The following is a 6,000-nucleotide window of genomic DNA, read 5'->3' as shown; positions in this document are numbered from 1 at the left end:
TAGGTGATCTGTCATTTTTAAGTTCACTTTTAAGTTCTTTGAGACTGCATATCACAGTGATCAAGGACATGGAATTTGAGCCTTCATTTTCTTATCTATAAAATGAGCAATAGTAATAGCTCATTTTATATGCCAGGGGATTGGCATTTAGTAGATACCACTTAGTGTGTTTATTTCTCTGTATCTACGGTGACCATATATCCTGGTTTGCCTGATTCATTTCTAGTTTATACCTGTTATCCCAATGCTGTTCAATGAGTAACACTTTATACTCTGAAAAATGCCTTAGCTTTTAAAAAATATGCTTTAAGAGCCAAAACAAAGATGTTGCTATTGGAATGTCTTTTCAACCCTGACAGAATGTTGTTTTGCGTAGAGCTTACACCTGTTGAACACTAAAATAGTTGTTGATTACCAGAAGGTACATAGACAATGGGAGAACTTAGAGCTTGTGATGGAAATGGGATATGCTCTACCTGACCACTCTGCCACCTCATCCCCTATTCCACACAGTGTACCCCCAGAATGTGGGCATTGTCAGACACCAGGCTAGCTGAGTCCAGGAGTGTATTTCTTCAATCTGCAATAGTTTGGGAATCTTCCCAAACTAGAATCCTTAAATTATATGAAACTATCCTAAAGACTCTTCTGAGCTGTGACTTTATCTTTTTATATAGTCCCCTTCAGATTGCATCCCTATGTACTGCAGCTCCCTCCCCCAGGCAGTGTTTCTCTCTGTTCTAAACAGCCTGCTCCTAATTATATATAACTGATTTTCTCCTGCAGATATGTGTGGCCTTTACTCCACAGCAATTACAGAACTAGGGTGGAACACCCTGGTCTTTGTTGACACTCAGACTGGTTTCATGTTTGTTCCTATCTCTGTTTACTTTTTATAAAGGATTCATCAAATGCCTTAATCTCAGAATGTTTATAATGAATGATTGGTACCGCTTAGCAATATATAGTGAGGTTAATCATTTACTGCCCAAACAGGCCACAGAGTAAAAGCTTAATGAGCTACTGGTAAAAGGTAGTATTTGGAGTGCTGGGGAAGAGATGGGAAAGGACTTTGACAGATCCACAAATCTAGGACTATCTGAGCATGCTTCCGCTTGCTTTCTTTCATTTCTTCAGTTATAGTTGAAATACAATGTTAGTTTAAGGTGCACAACATAGTGATTCAACATTTATATACCTTGCGATGTGATCACCCCGATAAGTCTAGTAATCTGTCACTGTACAGATGGTTATGACATTATTGACTGTTTTCCCTGTGCTGTACATTACATCTCCATGACTTGTTTTATAACTGGGAGTTCATATCTCTCAGTCCCTTTTATTTTTTTTTGCCCATCTCCCCACCTCCCTCCCCTCTGGCAAGCATCTCTTCGTTCTCTGTATCTATGAGTCTTTTCCTATTTTGTTTGTTTATTTGTTTTGTTTATTTAGATTCCGTATATAAGTGAAATCATATGCCATTTGTCTCTTTTGCTCCTGCTTTCTTGCTGTGAAAGCTCCAGTGCCTCAGCTAATGTGCCTCTGTATTCAACCTGTAGAGTTTAATGGGCTTAAAATGTTCTCCTTGACCAGCCCAAACCGGTTCACTTCTTTTAAAATGGACACCCTGTACTCAGTTGTGTGCTAGAATGAGGCTTAAACAGTAGGGTTTGAAGATTGCTCACTGTTCCATGCTGTTCATCTTGGCATAGTTCTTTACAATCTGAAGAACTGCCCAGCCAGATTAAGCCTTGTTGTTGATGTATTTTTCTCTTCTCTCCCGAACTTGTGTGTGTGCAGTGGCATCACTGGAATCCCACTGAGCCTGTGTGCTCAAGGTGCCAAGGAAAATGCTAATGTGCTGATCTGCATGGTGCACAGCTCTCTGAGTTGGATGGTGAACTGGTGAGTGGCAGAATGAAGGGGTTAAAGGCCTGGAGGAGATGAGTGTAACCGTGTTTCCTTCATTTTGGCCTCTTGAATGAAGCTGTTCGTATCCCTGTGCTTTGAATAATGATTTGTAGCTGTTTTTAATAAATGGCTCCAACTCTTCTAGTACTTTAATTGTATTAAGGTGAAGCTTTAGGGCACAGGTTTCCATGGGCATAGTGGGAATTACTGTATCCCTTTCCCCCTGGGACTTTCTTGACCTCAAGTCAAAGTTTTTGCACTGCGACATGTTCTCATTATCTTTGGATTCTGAAATCGAAAAAAAATAAATAAAAATAAATAAATAAATAATAGATAGATAGATAGATACATACATACATAGATACATAGATACATAGATACATAGATACATAGATAGATAGATAGAAGGGACCTATCGGGAAAATTAGTAGAACAGAGATTCTGCTCTGTCCTCTTTGACCACCTCCACCCCATCTCCATCCTCAGAAGCTGTGAAGAAAACCTATGGGCTCTCGTGACACCTTTATTTGAGAGTTGTAGAAAAGAGCTTTTCACCTTGAATTTTCAAAGTGCACACTGTGTCTCTGTTTCTGATTTCAGAAGAGAGGTCAGTAAGTAGAGCTCTGTGGAAGGTAGAGAACTTAAGCAGATGTCTCTTTTGCCAGTTTTGAGGGTTTACTCCTGAGCTTTTCGTTGAATTAGAGACTCTAGAACAATGGTTCTTCATCTTTTGAGTCACAGATTCTTTTAAGAATCTTATGAAAATCCTGGATCTTTCCTCAGGAAAATTTAGGAGCACAAAGACTTGCATACACTTTCAGAGGATGTATGGTACTCCCTGAAACTCATCCATGGATCCTGGGCTTAAAAACCCTGATTTAGAATGGCAGGCCTCTAAGCCATAATATCTTGTTCCTTTGCAGATCCAGAAACTGCTGAGAGTAGATTTCCAGCTCGAAATTTGTCCTTGGAACAAAGCTGAGGTTGTTGGTGTTCTTTGTCACCCCCTCTTTGGGATGCTCCTCAGCTTCCCAAGAGACTCATTATAAGTGCCTTGAGGGTTCAACTCAGGAACTTAGGCACACTGAAACCAGCGACTTTGGGGGTTTTGTACTCTAAACTCTACTGCCCTTCATCTGAACTGTGGGTGCCCCTAAAGCTCCAGAGCTGATTCTAAATGTTCCATAGGAGAGTTTAGAGTGGGAGCTCACATACTAGATTGAATATCAAAACTAAACAAAGTAATTTGCTCCCCTGTGTCTCTCATATATAGGTTTGATTTCGGTGTAGTACTTCTCAAACTATTTTCAAGACTGACTTAATGCCTGAATTTAATTCATTTGATTTCTCTAGACCAAACATATTGAGGGTAATGACCATATCTCACACATGTGTGTAGTATGTAGTGCCTGGCACATAATACTGTCAGTAATTGCTTATTGAGTAAAACATTGTGAGATGATGATCCCTAGGAGAAAGTGAGTTGGACTCGCTTTGTGACTTTGGCTCACTTTCCCCTTCAGTTGGCCGGGGTTATTTTTCTTAGACTCCTCCCACGTGGGTAATAATGAAGTACCAAGTGAGAAATTGATGAGAATTTCCAGTATTTTAGTATCCAGTGTAGAGCCCTTTATACTGCCAGAAGTCAGAGGAAGAGAAGAGACTAGCTTCTTAGCCTGGTAGCATGAGAACCACAGGGCAGGAGGCTAGAATCTTAGGGATGTCCTTGGACATGATGGAAAAGGTAACTTGAATTTCCCACCAAGTTTTAAACTCTTAACATTAGGGACATTGCCCAAAGTTGACACTGGTATTCTGGTTTATACATGCTCTTGATTTAAGGAACAGAGGCTTCCTCTTAGGGCGTTTGAGATTTGGGGACCAGTGGCGAGTTGAACAGTTTCATTTTAGAATGTGTGTTGGAGTCCAGGAAGTAATAACAACAGCTCTGCTCAACAGTGCCGAGAAAACTACTTATTTTCATTTGACAACCCCAGCTACCCCTCAGACAAGCTCTGAACCAAAGGCTGAGCTTAATGTTCAAAAGCTATATGTGCCCTTGTCTCTGAAGTACACCTTCTGGGAACTGGGCCAGTGCTTGTCCTCACCAGGAACTCAGGCTCTAGTTGGCACTGAGGGTTTTGTGTGTGACGTTTCCCTAAAGTATGTGACCTCGGCAGGATTCAGGGGAAAGGGAGACCTTCAGAATTTTGTGCTTCAGAGAGATGGCAGATGTGTTCAGTTGTTCTGGCAACTAATTCATTTTCCTGTGGGTGGCCAGGTAGGTGGGTGCCAATTTCTAATTCAGTGCTGAGTACTTAGTACCCAGTTTCAGAGCACCAGACTTCTTAGCAAGCAAGACATGAAGATTCCCAATGTTCAGTTCTATGGAGAGCAGCCCAGCTGGCTTGTCATGCTGGATTAGATGAATTGTGAATGTTAATTATACTGATCAATACAGTGGCCTTGGTAACAGACTTGTAGCTGCTGTAGAATCTGTTTACTTCAGGTTTGTAACAGAAAAGACCGAGCTGGTTGGGAACATGGTGTTCTAAAAAGCAAGCTGGAGGGACTGACCCTATTGCACCCCTTCCCCAGGATTTCCAAGAGGGAAACATTACTCTGGGGGTGGTTTCTGTTCTTATTTGCCAGTCGAGAATGAATTGAGGTTGGCAAAGGCTTGGCTTTTAATGGGATAATGGCTGTTTAGGAATCAAAGGTCAGGAGCGCACTCACGCTGGGTGGCACCTCGTTTCTCTACCTAGTTTGTAATTAGGACTAGAGTTGACCAGATTAGTTTCAACCCTTGTATTCAGGGGAAGGAGCCCCTCCTATCTGGGGAGTAGAGGGCTTGGAATTCTGCACATTCTTTTCTGACTCCACAGGGAGGGGATTAGCTGAGTGCTGGGCATGTGCGGAATGAGAGCACCTTGCCAATTTTTATTGAGTTTGGACCAAGCTATTGTAAAAATACAGTCTCTTCCTCAGACAAGCTCTCTGTCATGTTCTAAACCCTTGCGGATCCCTCTGATGGGTTGATTGTACCTGACAGATGGAGTTGGTATTAAAGGCAGAATTTCTACTTCCTTTGCCTTATTTGTCTCCAAACAGGACGTAGCTAACCCATTTGCTCCCCGCATTCCTTGAGTTGCTTTATCAAGAGCCTGGTAAACTCAGTACGCTTGTGTTTGCTTTTTCAGATCCTGCTTAGATTGTCTCAGATCAGTACTTCTCATGGAGTGGAAAGGAATAGAAGGTATCAGTCACTAAGGGAGCTGTTTCAAAATAATCATTACTGGGGCCCTAACCCAGACCTACTTAATCCGAACGAGGAGGGGTTGAGGGTAAGGGCCAGGTGGAAAATGGGATGGTATGTGCATTTTGAAATAGCTTGAATTTGAAAGATCCCAGATTTAGAAGCACTCTTTTAGATTATCTAGCAGGGCTGGCCAGCATTGCTATGAAATCTGATGTTGGGTTGGTAATACAGCTACCACCTACCTTGGATAACTTTGGCCTTGAGGAAAAATATTGAGTCCTGAAAATAACCTATACTTACTCTTCTTTTCCAGGGTATTCAGAGTAAGCTATGGCCAGAAATCATGCAGCCCTGTCGGCTTGGGGTTGAGCACCTCCTGTGTCCCAGGACCTGTGCTGGGTACTTAGGGTACATCAGTGAACAAGACAGAGATCCACATCCTGTGGCACTTATATTCTTGTGAGGTTATCATTTGGGTCATGTAAGTTTAGTACAGTGGTTCTTAATCATGTAGGACTTGGAGCTCTATCTGAGCTGTGGTCATTGTCCAGAAATATGTGCATATATATAACAGTTTGCATGGTGGAGCTGGCGGCCGGAAGCCCATTCCATGAACCCCAGGCTAAAAACCTAGAATGCTTGCCTATAGTTGAGAATGTGATTTGGATAAAGTTAGGCCATGAATTGGGTGTTTCTGACTGTTACCTCTTAGATAGCTAGATTGGGTTGTTTCTTCATACAGCCAAGGCAATTGCAAAGATCTTGTGGGTGTCTCTAGAAAAATTCTGAGGGCTAGCTAGGCCTTCACTAAACCAATCGCATTTCTTGAC

General features: G+C 41.9%; 1 protein-coding gene across 5 annotated transcripts in view; it reads left to right on the top strand.

Moving 5' to 3' along the window:
• The window catches only part of AHCYL1 (adenosylhomocysteinase like 1), a 38,885-nt gene that overhangs the window by 5,459 nt on the left and 27,426 nt on the right, over nt 1–6,000 (top strand). Inside the window, exon 1 of one of the 5 annotated variants that reach the window (XM_023535938.1) lies at nt 1,801–1,905. The exons of the other annotated variants lie outside the window; for them this stretch is intronic. The gene's annotated coding sequence lies outside the window, so the exon portion shown is untranslated. Of the gene's footprint in view, nt 1–1,800; nt 1,906–6,000 lie in introns of those variants that run through there. 5 annotated transcript variants of the gene reach the window in all.

This window comes from Pteropus vampyrus, unplaced genomic scaffold (assembly GCF_000151845.1).
Source record: "Pteropus vampyrus isolate Shadow unplaced genomic scaffold, Pvam_2.0 Scaffold6, whole genome shotgun sequence".
NCBI lineage: Eukaryota > Metazoa > Chordata > Mammalia > Chiroptera > Pteropodidae > Pteropus > Pteropus vampyrus.
Note: the sequence above shows the minus strand (reverse complement) of the source record. Positions and strands in the feature narration are given on the sequence as shown.